The sequence below is a fragment of the Drosophila miranda genome, assembly GCF_003369915.1.
Source record: "Drosophila miranda strain MSH22 chromosome Y unlocalized genomic scaffold, D.miranda_PacBio2.1 Contig_Y1_pilon, whole genome shotgun sequence".
In the NCBI taxonomy this organism is placed as follows: domain Eukaryota; kingdom Metazoa; phylum Arthropoda; class Insecta; order Diptera; family Drosophilidae; genus Drosophila; species Drosophila miranda.
Window position 1 is genome coordinate 50578605 of NW_022881603.1, and position 14145 is coordinate 50592749.

Here is a 14145-nt window from a genome sequence, read left to right on the forward strand (position 1 = left end):
AAGTATCATGATACCGGTGCCCACAAGACGCAGTACATATTAGTTGACTTCTTCTTATGGCTTCTTGACATATACCACAGATCTGGGCGTCCACGTCACCCGACGCCTTGCCCCTGGGGTACGTTGTACTGGTGACATGTTAAGGTAACCCAGTAATACGAGTTCTGATCCCTAAATGTGGAAATCCCTAATTATAGGACCAAAGCTTCAATAAATTCTACAAAATTTTCCTAAATACCCAATATTTGTCCTTTTCGAGCTTGACTCCGTCCGATATACGCTTTCTCTTGTCGCCGGAATATAACCTCAATGAAATCTAAATTGGTCTATGGTATTTTTATGTGGTCAGTAACCTTGGCAATGGCTAATTTCCAAATCTATATCTAGAAAATTAGACTTCCGAAAGCCATCGATACTCTTCCTTCATAAACTCTTTTGGGGTTATCCTATTATAATTTGGCCGACATATCCGCCTTTGTGAATAGCTGTCGTATATTCGCAAATTAATTCTGGTAACAAAAAAAAAAATCAGTTTCCATCCCTTGCTACCTGGCGGATTCTATTTGGTTAGGTATTCCGAAACTCAGAATCTTAAACCCAAAATTCCATCAATATCCTCCGTAACAGTAGTTGGACGGGAATTATTAATTTTAATGTGGAATTTAAAATTGCAACGAGCAAAGTTTTTTTGGGTTTTAACCAGTAGTAACTCGTACATTGGCCCCACGTTGGGCGCCAATCTATGTAATGTGCCAGAAATTCATATTCGTAGTGGTGTGAGATTGTATGTACGGATGGAGGTTGTACATACTTTTTTTTTTTGCCGGTCAGACACCAATAGTATAGCAGGATTTCGGAACGTGTACCTCTAGCTATGCTCTAACTAGCTCGCCGGAATGTCGTGGGATCTTTCCTACTCTCCTATCTGCTATACGAACACATTCGCAAAGATGTTTTAGGTACACTTGATTTAATGTTCAAAAGGAACTCTACCAAAGAAATCAAAAAGAAAATAATGTGAATTTTAACTAACTGTTTAACCGACTACCGACAAATAGTCAGGCTATATTCCGTCGCTCTTGGGGACCTCAGATGACTTTGACCCCTTCTCTACCCTCCCTACCTTTGTATGCCGTTTAATCGACAGCATAACCCTAATCGAGCGCATCTCTTTTTGATCATCGGACTTCCTCAGGCTCTACTCAGGACAAACACGAAAGGTTTAATGTTCCATTATTATCTACTAATTATTATTTAATAATTCAAAATTTAAGGGTTTGGCCTTCATGGTTTTCCAGATAAGTATAAACTTAGCATAAAGTAATTAAATAAAGAAGGAGGAAAGAGTATCCAGTTATACCTAGTTATATGTATATATGTATATAGGACTTATGTGTAGAGAATATGGCGTAAAAAAAATTAAATTGGAAAGAAGAGAAAAATATGATAATTATATAACTAGAAGGCAAACGTGAAAGAAAAATTAGTAGCCGATCCGCTTTAAATTATGGCACGGATATGGTTGTTTTATATACCGGAATAGAAGTTTTATAAGACAGATATATATTTCGAAAATACTCGAGAATTCCGTTTAAGGAAGTTTCGTAACTCACTCATACTTTATACGAATTATCCGGCGTGTCCGTTGAGCTCAAGGGGCGACGTAGGAACATATTCTGAGGAAGGGAGAAAAATTATGAATAAACAGGTCTTCACTTCTAATTCGGATGAAACACCGATTTTCTTTCCATTTCCATACCCGTACGACGACGATTTGCCACTCAACGGCGGATCTTAAAAAAATGTGGTTTTCATTTGCGCTAATTTCTAATTATGGGTAATTATATACATTATTGGTTTTTTTTTTTCTTTTTAAATCTAGACAATACAAAAATAGTTGGTGCGTAGCCTAATCTTTAATAAATGGAAAATCTCATGACGAGACTCAAAACTAATACTTTGGTACATTTTCACACGACGACTATTAAACGGCAGTGTGGATCGCCGCAGAATAATGTTTTATTTTCACAGTTTGAGAGCCACTCCACACATTGCGAAGAACTACATGCGAAAGCCTTAGCCGCGCGCTTAATTCATAAGCGAGAAGGGTGACGAGTGCGGCATATTAGTTTCTCCGAATTCGCAAGAAAACTATTCTTCTCGTCTTACTCCAAAATGTACTTCAGCTCAAGTATGCCTCCACATAACTTCGTGTTTCACTCTAGTATATCTTCGGACGGCTCTTTCTGGTTTATTTGGTTGTAGTTATCGTTGGTTTATGTAGATGCTGGTTCCTGGGAAATCCGAGGTCTTTCCCAGATCTACTAAGAAATCGATGGACTTTGACGACCTCGTTCTTGGAGGTGTCGAACGTAGTAAGATTTCCAGCCCTATTACACGAGACTGTTAAAGCTGTGTCACTATTGTAAGGTCCAAATACCTTTTATTTTTCTTAATCAAAAAGGAATAATGTAGTCCACCAGAACTTCAATTTACTTGGCACGTGTTTGATTGCACAACGTTTTCAAATTCACTTGTATATATATATTTGTATAAAAAGACACATCCGAATTCGCACAGCTTCACTATAGCAATGATCTAGCCAGAAGTTCTATTACTTGCATTAGCCCTTACGATCGGAACTTTACCTTCCACAACCAACGGGGTAATCGTACGATTTTAGACAAAGCTTACACCTTGCTTCCCTAGATAACGGAGTAATCGTACGATGCTAAGCAAAGCTTACACATAGCTTCCACGACTAACGGAGTAATCGTATGATTTCTAGTAAAGCTTTAAAACATAACTCCCACAAATCCACGCTGCTTCTCTAAATTAGACATTAAGCTCTTCAATGGAAGCTTTAACTACTGCTCTCTTGTAATTGATCTCTTATCTTGTTTTTGTAAAGAGCAGAGTTAATGTTAAACGCGAGGGCCGTACTTCCCAAGCTGTTCTCTGGAGTTTTAGAGTCACAACTGGCCACTACAACTGTGGCTCTGACTGTGGCTCTGCCTCCAGCTGCTGGCCAGCTCCATGGACAGACAGTCATTTGTGTGAAAATCATCGTAGCATTAAGCGTTGTCAAATACCGTTTGTTTCGGGGGTCGGTCCACTCTCATGCTTTAGTTTCGGCCATTTCAAGGTCTGTACAGAAACCGTCTGTTGGGTCAGACCTCCCTCCATTGACCAGAGCAGAGCTCTAACAATGCGGGTTCTGGCATCATTTTCATAGAAACGGCATTAGAAGTTACTCATACGCAGCGTGGGTTGGATAAGATTAACGAAAGCCCACATAGACATAGCTCATCCTCCCCATTCTCACTTGACTCTTTGCAGACAGCAGAATGAGCTCTAACAACTGCGGTTTCATCGATCCGCAGGGCCAGTTTAGCGCATCCTTCGCTAATCGGGACATACGGGAATTCCACACTGCCCTGGACAGCGGTGCCCAGGCCAATCGCCAGGACGATCGAATGCCTATCAGGTGGGCTCCTGCATTCAGCTGCTGCTCGAGTACGGAGCCTCTCCGAATTTGGTGAATCAGGGCGAGTTCACGCCCCTCCACCATGTGCTGAAGAATAGAAAGATTGAGGCAGGCACTAAGCTGGTGCTGATCCGACTTTTCCTGAAACGACCACAGTTGGACATTGACAGCTATCGGAACGGGCAGGTACGCCAGATGCTGAGGGATCAGTATCCGGAACTGCCGTTGCCGGAGCTGCGCGAGGCCGGAGCAGAGATCGACTGCGAGCGACTCCTCCGCACGCTGCGGGACGGAGACGAGAACCAGTTCGAGCAACAGTTCGCGGAGTACCACCAGAACGTCAGCTGAAACGCAGACAACCAGGACGAGTATCAGTCCCTGCTGGCGGAGAGTATCAAGCGGGGCAAGCAGCGAGCCTTTGAGGCCATCCTCGAGACGGGCATCAACATTAATCCTTCAAAATTGAGCGACATCAGCCCCGGGACATCAGGGCGCTAGAGAAGCTGTTGAAGCATCCGCAGTTGAGGCTGACATCGCATTCCAATCTGCTGAACGCCTGGGTGAGCAGCCGCTGGACGACTTCTGTGACCACCAGTGCTGCTTCCAGCTGCTGCTCGAAAGCGATCGTGTGAACATCAATGAGGCGGACAAGGCTGCCCTGGTGCCACTCTCCTATGTGGTCAAGTATCGCAACACAAAAGTGGCACAGGAGCTTCTACGGCAGGGAGCGTACATCGGGGCGAGAAGCGCGTTCGGAGATCTTCCCATACAGGAGATGGACCCGAAAGTGCTGAAGGAGCACTTCGATTACTGCATCACCACCAACGGGGAGAAGCCCGGTGACCAGAGTCTCGAGATCATCATTAACTACAAGAATCTGATGAGACGCCAGCGAGAGCCCGGGCAGTCGGACAAGCGGAGCATTGGCCATCCTCACCAATTGGAGGACGAGATGACTCCAATCGCATACATCGCCGATTCCAAGGAGCTGCGTTACCTGCTGCAGATTGTGTATCTCATGATCCGAGAGGTCATACAGCTTGCCATGTCGCCGCTGCTGTACTTCAGGTCCATCACGAACCTGATGGAGGTGGCTCTCATTGTCTTGTCGATCCTAACCTGCATGGAAGCCAGCTACGACAAGGAGACGCAGCGCATACTGGCCGTCTTCACCATTCTGCTGGTGTCCGTGGAGTTCTGCCTGCTGGTTGGCTCCCTGCCAGTACTCTCAATTTCGACGCACATGCTCATGCTGCGCGCCGTCTCCAGCAGCTTCATCAAGAGCTTTGCTCTCTACTCGATCTTTGTGCTTACGTTTAGTCTGTGCTTCTACATACTGTTTGGCAAGCCCCAGGTGGATTCCTCCTCTCCGAAGGACAGCACGCCAGAGCCAGCAAAGGAGGGAGAAGATGATGGTCACTTCAACACATTCTCCGTGCCCATCGAGGCGCTCATTAAGACGATTGTGATGCTCACGGGAGAATTTGATGCCGGTCACATAAAGTTTGACAGCGTCTACACTTACCTGATCTTCCTGCTCTTTCTGTTCTTCATGACCATTGTGCTGTTCAATCTCCTGAATGGTCTGGCTGTCAGCGATACTCAGGTGGGCTTATATTTCCTTTTCTTCCTCGGCTTTATCCAACTGTTTTCTCCCCTCTCTTTTCCCACAGGCCATCAAGGCCCAGGCGGCACTGAACGGCGTCATTGTCCGCACCAATCTGCTGACCCGCTACGAGCAAGTTCTCACTGGCCGAGATGGACACGCTCAGACCTCATCGTCCCAGTTGAACAAAGGCAGTCGGTTCGCTCGAGGAAGACCATGAGCTAGTCACCGGTTCAATCGTAATTTTCTTCATGCTTTTCTTGAGTTTCACGCCCTCGTGGCTTTTTCCACACTTGGGACCCCACTAGGCAGAAAAGCGAAAAGAGAGAAAATCTTCACTGATGAATCGCCTGATCGGATCGGAGGGCTGTTATATACTCACAACACATTCTCATTGGCCGCATTTGCGAACCGCTGGGCTGTGAACAAGCTTGAATTGAAAGAGTGTCGGCACTTCGGTGTGCCAAAGACACTTATTTTACCCCTTGAATCAGCTCGTGCTGATTTTTCTGCCGTGCATTGCACTTTTGAGCTCAGGTCCTAAACGAGAGTCATTATCATCATCATTATGATAATGACTGTGAGCGAACGAATGCTGATGAAGCCTCATTGTCAATGTCGAAAGTTATGGGATTGGTTAAGGAAACCCAAGGTGGGATATGAAAAGTATTGCGTTCTGCTCTGGCATAGGATCCCAGCTTTAATATTAGGGGGATTCCCCCTCCAAGCAACGATGCGACAATCAACGGACATTGATTAACAACTGTATGTACATATGCATCTACAGTGGGTACACAGCAAGGCAGGCGCGATTAGATACAGGCCAGCGCCGAGCAGCGTAGACACCCAGTACCCTGCCACCCTCCGAGGGAAACAGAGAGCGATGAAGGGGGATCTGTGTGTGCGTATCCAATGAATTAATATTTCATTCTAGAACGCAGTTGTCTGCGTTAGTTGGGCACACACACACATAGTACATATATGCTGGCAGCGCTCCCATTCAATCTACTCGACGGCTGATGCACGCCAGTAGCCCCCGCTGGAAACTTCCGCAGATTCTGGAACGCAGAGGATGCGGGCTATCGGCGACAGGGGAAAGAGAAGCAGAAAGAGAAGGCGCGTTCATATTATTGCCAATTTAATGCAAGAAAAATAAAGAGAGTGGAGTGGGCGATGCCAAAGGCAGAAGAAAGAAAGGCCGTAAACCAAAAGAAGAAGGCCTGTCTCGCTCTCTCTCGTGGGAATTGACTTTGAATTTCCAATATTTCGGTATCTATTTTCATTGCGGCCAAAAACGGAGAGACGATTCCGTGTCTTGCGATGCCAGCATCAACGAAAATAGATGCCCAAATGGAAGTGCAAACATCTCTGAGGGGAGGGGTGGAGTGTCGGGCGTGTGGCCGTGTGAGTTAACACCCTAAGAGTTCAATACTCTTATTTCCAATTAAAACAGAAAAAAGTATAAAAATTCTTGCCCAATAGTTTATTACCCAATTGTAATAACAATGCGCAAGAATTCTGTCACAATTTACACAAAAAGTAAAAACCATTTCCTGCCTAAAACAAGAACCGAAACATTGTATTTCTTTCTGGAAGTGCTTATGCGCTCCACTTCAAGTCAGCACTTCACGAGAAACCATCGCCCCCACCCCGTCTTCGACGTCGCGACTGCGATAATGTCGACAATGCATTTTTGATGACTCCGCTGTTCTTCACCCCCAACATCGACCAGCAACATTGACTTCCTATTGCCGGTCAATAACTGCAACTCCGCTGTCGCCACCGACGCCGCCGCCTACAATAATTCTGAAGACCCCAACAATTCGGCCTCTGCCGAAGTTCCTCTGCCGCGTTCATCGATAGGTTTCTTTAAGAATTATAATTCTAGATTTAAGCAGTCACATTCTGATATTCAATAAAAGCACTTCGCTAAAGTGAACAGAATCAAAATAATCTTTTATTTTGTCCTTCGAATAAGGATAAAATTAACTGGCGCCCGAGCAGGGACATGACTAGGGAACAACACAGCAAAAAGTTTAGTACGTTCGCGAAAACTGCAAAAACTTGCAGCCGTCGGTCTCAATAATAATTACCGGTGTGACTCACAATATTTCGTAATATTGTCCGGTATAACCCATCGGTGACTCCAATTCCTGAAAGTTCCGTACTCAGGAAAATCAACCAAAAAGGAGCGAAGTCCAGGAACCTCAGTAAGGTGATACCATCATAAAAGGGACCAATTCCGGATCGCCCGTTGGAGGAGCCACATCCAACATGTTAAGGTAAGTAAAACAAAAACAAAACGACGAAAACCAAAAAACATTTTTTCCAAGTGAAAATAAAATAAAGTGAAGGAAAAAATTCACAAAAGTGAAACAATTAAAAAAAAATAAATTTTCCGCGCGATACAAAAAATTATAAAACGGGGAAAAAAAACCCCAAAAGGAAAAAGAAAATAAAAACCCAAAACCATATTCATATCTTACAAATACTTAATACTTGCACATAATGGCAAATCCTAATAACCTAATCAGACCTGCCGTTCTGGTTCAAGACCCCAATGCTGGTACAAATATGAGTAGGCAAGAAATTACATCCTTAGTAACCAATTTAGTGAACACTTTATTCGAACGAGCCTCACCTAACCCTAACACCGACTTCCTCAACGCAGTTGATCAAGAAGTAAACCCTGCACTTCCTCACCATGCGAGTGACTACGACAAAATCCCAGACTTAGTGAAAAGTATTCGGGAATTTTCGGGAAGCTTAAACGAATTTAGTTCCTGGAAGAAGGGAGTGGATAGGATTCTAGGGGACTTTGCAGACATAGTAGGAACCCGAAAGTACGTTGGGATCCTTCAAGTCATTCGAAACAAGATTGTCGGAAATGCCGATACGGCATTAGAATCATACAACATTCCTCTTAATTGGAATGTCACTACGGTGACAAGAGAGACCTGAGTACATTAGAGTACCAGATGACCATGCTAGTGCAGGGAAATCAATAGTCAGTGGAAGATTATCATCAAGTCGTTTATCACCAAATGTCACTGATTCTAAATAAAATAGGTTGCATGGAATTAGGAAGGGAAGCAGAACAATTAATGACCAAACTATACCGCGATAAAGCTTTAGATACTTTTGTCAGAGGACTACGAGGAGATCTTCCTCGACTCCTGGGTATGAAAGAACCAGCAGACCTCCCATCAGCTCTACACATTTGTTTAAAATTAGAAAACCAGAACTATCGTTCCAATTATGCTAACGCCAAAGCACCCACTATTGGATTTAGGGGATCAAAACAAAAACCAATTCCAGCACCCCGATCAAATATCAACTATAATAACTTTAGGCAACCTCTTCAGTACCACCAGTATAATCAATATAAACCTTCAGTTCCTCCCAGACAAAACTATAATTACCAAACACCTCAAGTTACACAGAGTTATCCCCGTCAACAATTCCCTCAGAATAACATTCCGAATCGTCCGATCGCACCAAAGCCAATGCCAAAACCAGAACCAATGGAGATAGATCCAAGTCTCCATACTAGAAATGTCAACTATATGAATCGTCCGCATTTTCAAGCAGGAAAACGACCCCCAACAACTCAAAATGTAATAGAAAAAAGACAAAGACAATTCAATATCCAAACTGGCGAAACCGACGAAACTCAAACGAACTCTTCGCCTGATGCAATAAATTACGCAACTTTGGTGGAATACGAACAACTGAAAGATGAGTATGAAAACGAAAATGACTTTGAGCAAACCCTTGAGGAGTATGCTCAAGAACCAGATACAGACAATAACGACTCGAATCTTGAACAACTAAGTGACTTACATTTTTTAGAATAAAAAACTCCTCACTACCCTATATAGAGTGTAGAATGAGGAGTGGACAGACCTTAAAAATCTTAGTAGATACCGGCTCTAATAAAAGCTATATTCAACCCCAACATGTTAATAACCCAATTTTAAACCAAAAACCTTTTAACGCTATCACCGTTAGTGGTAGCATAAAAATAACACACCATAAAATTGCAAACCTTTTCAATATCCCTAATATTAATGTAAAATTCTTTCTGTTACCCACCTTAAAATCATTTGACGCCATACTAGGAAATGACTACCTCAAAGAATTAGGAGCAGTCATTGACATAAAAAAACGAACACTAACAATAAACAATGGTCATGTTATTCCGATAAAGGAAAAATTCTTGGAAGCAGTGAATGTCATATTCAATAGGACAGAACATCTAACAGAAACACAAAAACTAACCCTTGAAAACCTCTTTAAAACACACTCTAATTTGTTCGCAGATCCAAACAGAAAACTTACTTACACCACAAACATTAAAGCAGATATCAGCACCACCTCTGATACTCCAGTTTATTCACGATGTTACCCCCTACCAGTGGGATCCAAAACAGAAGTAGAGAAACAAATAAAAGAACTACTAGATGACGGGATAATTAGACCATCTAGGTCCCCGTACAATTCCCCCGTATGGCTGGTTCCGAAAAAAATGGATGCCTCTCAAAAGAAAAAATTCAGAGTAGTCATCGACTACAGGAAACTAAATTTAGTTACTGTTGCCGATAAATATCCCATTCCAAATATAAATGAAGTTTTAGCACAACTAGGAAACAACAAGTTCTTTTCAGTACTAGATCTTAAAAGTGGTTTCCATCAAATTCTATTAAAAAAATCAGATATCGAAAAAACTGCATTCTCCATCAACAACGGTAAATACGAATTCACACGTCTCCCCTTTGGACTAAAAAATGCACCGGCAATATTCCAACGCACCCTTGACGATATCCTACGACCACATATTGGTGAAATCTGCTATATTTATATTGACGACATAATTATTTTTGGGAAAGATGAAAAAACACATGCTAACAATCGCGACCATATTCGATACCCTTGAACAAGCCAATATTAAATGCCAACTCGACAACTGCGAGTTCTTTAAAAATAAAGTAGAATTTTTAGGATTTATTATTTCCGATAGAGGCATAGAAACCTATCCTGCAAAGGTGGAAGCCATTTCCAAGTATCCTTGTCCGAAAACTTTAAAGGATCTCAGATCCTTCCTAGGATTGTCCGGTTACTATAGAAGATTCATAAAGGACTATGCAATGCTAGCCAAACCACTTACCTCATTATTAAGAGGGGAAGATGGCCGCGTATCTAAAAACAATTCGAGCAAAAAAATCATTCACCTTGACCCAGAGGCAATGGAAGCTTTCAAAAAACTCAAGAACACCCTCATTTCGACAGAAGTCATTTTACAATACCCAGATTTCAATAAAGAGTTTCAACTCACAACAGATGCCTCAAATTTCGCATTAGGAGCAGTTCTTGCTCAAAATGACAAACCAATATCCTTCATTTCCCGAACCCTTTCGAAAGCCGAAGAAAATTATGCAGCAAACGAAAAAGAAATGCTAGCAATAATATGGTCATTGAAGTCTTTGAGAAATTATCTCTATGGGGGAGCAAAGGTAAAAAATTTACACCGACCATCAACCCTTAACCCATTCCATGAGCGATTGGAATGGAAACGCGAGAATAAAACGATGGAGAACATTTTTGAAAGAGTACGACTATCAGCTAATCTACAAACCAGGAAAAGCCAATGTAGTAGCTGACTCTTTGTCCAGAATCAAGGAGATAAACTCCATCACGACACAACATAGTAGCCAAAGTTCCTCCGAAAGGTTAATTCATAGTATGGAAATACCAATAAATGCTTTTAAAAACCAAATCTTTATTATTCCAGGAAACGAAAATAATTACAAATTTAGTATACCATTTCCAACATTTCATCGACATGAAATTACACAAAACACATTCACCGAAGCTGATTTATTACAAATATTAAAAAAATACCTTAACCCCTCCGTTATTAATGGAATTCAAACAACCGAACATATTATGGGACAAATCCAAAAAATATACCCATCAAATTTCTTCCAATACAAAGTTAGATTCACACAAAGTAGAGTAGAAGATCTAAGTAACGAAAGCCAACAAGAAGAAGAGATCTTAAAAGTTCACAACAGGGCCCACAGGAATGCCGTAGAAAATCAAAAACAACTCATCGAAAAATTCTATTTTCCAAAAATGAAACAGAAAGTTTCCACTATAGTGTCAGATTTGTAAGGAAGTAAAATACGACAGACACCCCACTAATCCCGAAATCGTGGAAACACCAATACCACAATACCCAGGTCACACTATTCACATTGATATTTATTCCACAGAAAGAAATTTAGTTTTGACAGCAATAGACAAATTTTACAAATTAGCCTAAGGAAGAATCATCAAATCCAAATCCATCGAAGATATAAAACCATCCCTGCATGATATTCTGTTTTATTTCGGCGTACCAAAAAATGTAGTAATTGACAATGAAAAAACCTTAAATTCAGCTTCCATAACGTTTATGATGAAAGGCCAATTGGGAATTCAGATATTTACAGCTCCACCCTACAAAAGCTCAGTAAATGGACAGGTAGAAAGATTCCATTCAACCCTCTCAGAAATAATGCGGTGTTTAAAAAGTAAAGGAATCTATAGCACATTTCAAGAATTACTGAATCAGGCCATTTACGAGTACAATTTCTCGATACACTCAGTAACCAACAGAAAACCGTTAGAAGTATTCTTTGGTAGAAACGTAACAACAAATCCTGACCAATACGAAATAAGCCGACAAAATAATATTGACAAACTTAAAAACAAACAGGACTCGGATTTGAAAAATCACAACATGAAAAAAAAACCGATAATACTATACTCACCAGGTCAAGAAATATTCGTAAAAATAAACACACGGTTAGGATCAAAATTGTCTCCAAGATTTAAAAAAGAAACAGTAAAGGAAGACAATAACACTACAATTAAAACTGTGTCAGGAAAAATTGTTCACAAAAGTAACATAAAAAGTTAATAACTGTCCGATATTCATACGTCCATGTCCATGTCCGTATTAAAATGACTAAAGGTTATATTATATGAAATTACTACACCCAAAACTAAAAGATTTATCCGATTGCGGGTCCCATCCGATTATAGCACCACGAATCGGAAAATACCCGAAAATACAATTTTTTTACGATATTCTTCATTCTCCTCCAGATTGATAACATCATTACTCCTCCTACAATTAGTAGCTGGATCTATCGAAATAACCAACTATACCGATAGCCATGTTTTAACCATTCATACTAAAACAGGCAAACTAACCTCAGAACATACAAAACTAATTCATGTCATAGATTTAACACTAATAAAACAAACTCTAGACCAAACTCTTTGGTACATAGAAAAAGACCTAAAAAATAATGATTTTTATAATACCTTGGACCATGAAATAAACCAAACTTAACTTATATTAAATACACTTACACCCACTCGACACAGTAGATCTATAGATATGATCGGCACGGCATGGAAATATATAGCCGGAAGTCCCGATCATGATGACCTAAACATGATCCAAAATAATCTTAATGATATAATTTCAAATTATAATAAGCAAATAGTAACAAATACACAATTTGAGAAACGAATAAACAAAATCACAGAAATAAACAATAGACTCTTGAATACAATAAAAAAAGACAATTCATTCAGCAACGAAATAGCCATTAGTCTACAAATTCAAACCCGACTTATAAAAGAAGAACTAATCAATATAAAATATGCAATTCAATGGGCAAAAATAAATATAGTAAACACATTCCTTCTTAACGAAAACGAAATAGAGACAATTAAAGAAAACTTTAAGGAAATACTAACCCCACTCAGTTCAATAGAAAAAATGCTTGAGTTTGCAGACGTCTCAATTTTATATAATAACGAGGGGGAACGTTGTGAGTTGCTGCGGACACCGCAACTCTACGGTTATACCCGATACTAAGTCAGTATGGCTCTCCTCCGGCAGACGCCGCTAATATTAAACGACACGACAAAGAGTGCGTGCGAGAGAGACAGAAAATCAGTCTGAGCGTGACGTCGGGCGCTGCGTAGCCACTGAAAATTGATTTCTTGCTTTTGGCTACAGCAATCTGATAGATATAGTTGTTATCTATGATTCTGCGTTTTTAGTTTTCTCGAATGTGCAATATTGTGGATGCAATAGATTTTCCTCCTTTGTGTGGGCGGAAGGGGGTGGGGCGAAATTTTGAGATATAGTAAGATCTAACAGGAGTGCGGATACCAAATTTGGTTACTCTAGCCTTAATAGTCTCTGAGATTTTTGAATATCCCCAGATTTTCGTCCTTTGCGGGGGCGGAAGGGGGTGTGGCGAAATTTTGAAACAAACTCGTCTCGGTCCGATATATTAGGAGTGTGGATACCAAATTTGGTTGCTTTAGCTTTTGTAGTCTCTGAGATCTAGGCGCTAATGTTTTACTCTAGGCAAAGCCGCCTATGCTACGTGTGTGTTAGAGAGAGACAGGGCGAGAAAAAATGAAATTGTTTTCTTGATGCTTGCTATAATAATAGTACGATCGAATTCAGATTCCGCAGTCTTAAAGATATGGTCATTCTCTACAATTCTACGTTTTTGGTTTTCTTATATCTTTAAAATTGTGGATGCCACAGATTTTCGTCCTTTGTGGGGGCGGAAGTGGGCGGTGCGATGTTTTGAAATATTCTTGTAGCAGTGACATATCACAGAAGTCTGGGTCCAAAACATCGTTGCTCTAGCTCTTATAGTCTTTGAGCACTAGGCGCTGAAGGGGACGGACAGACGGACAGACGGACAGACAGACATGGCTCAATCGACTCGGCTATTGATGCTGATCAAGAAGATATATACTTTATGGGGTCGGAAACGATTCCTTCTGGACGTTACACACATCTACTTTTACCACAAATCTAATATACCCCAATACTCATTTTGAGTTTCGGGTATAAAAAGAAACCTATAAAGATATCATTATTCGACCGGTCGTCCGAAAAAACCTCATTGTTAATTTACCTTTCCAAGAAATATTTATTAATGAATTGAACACTTACGGAATTAATAAA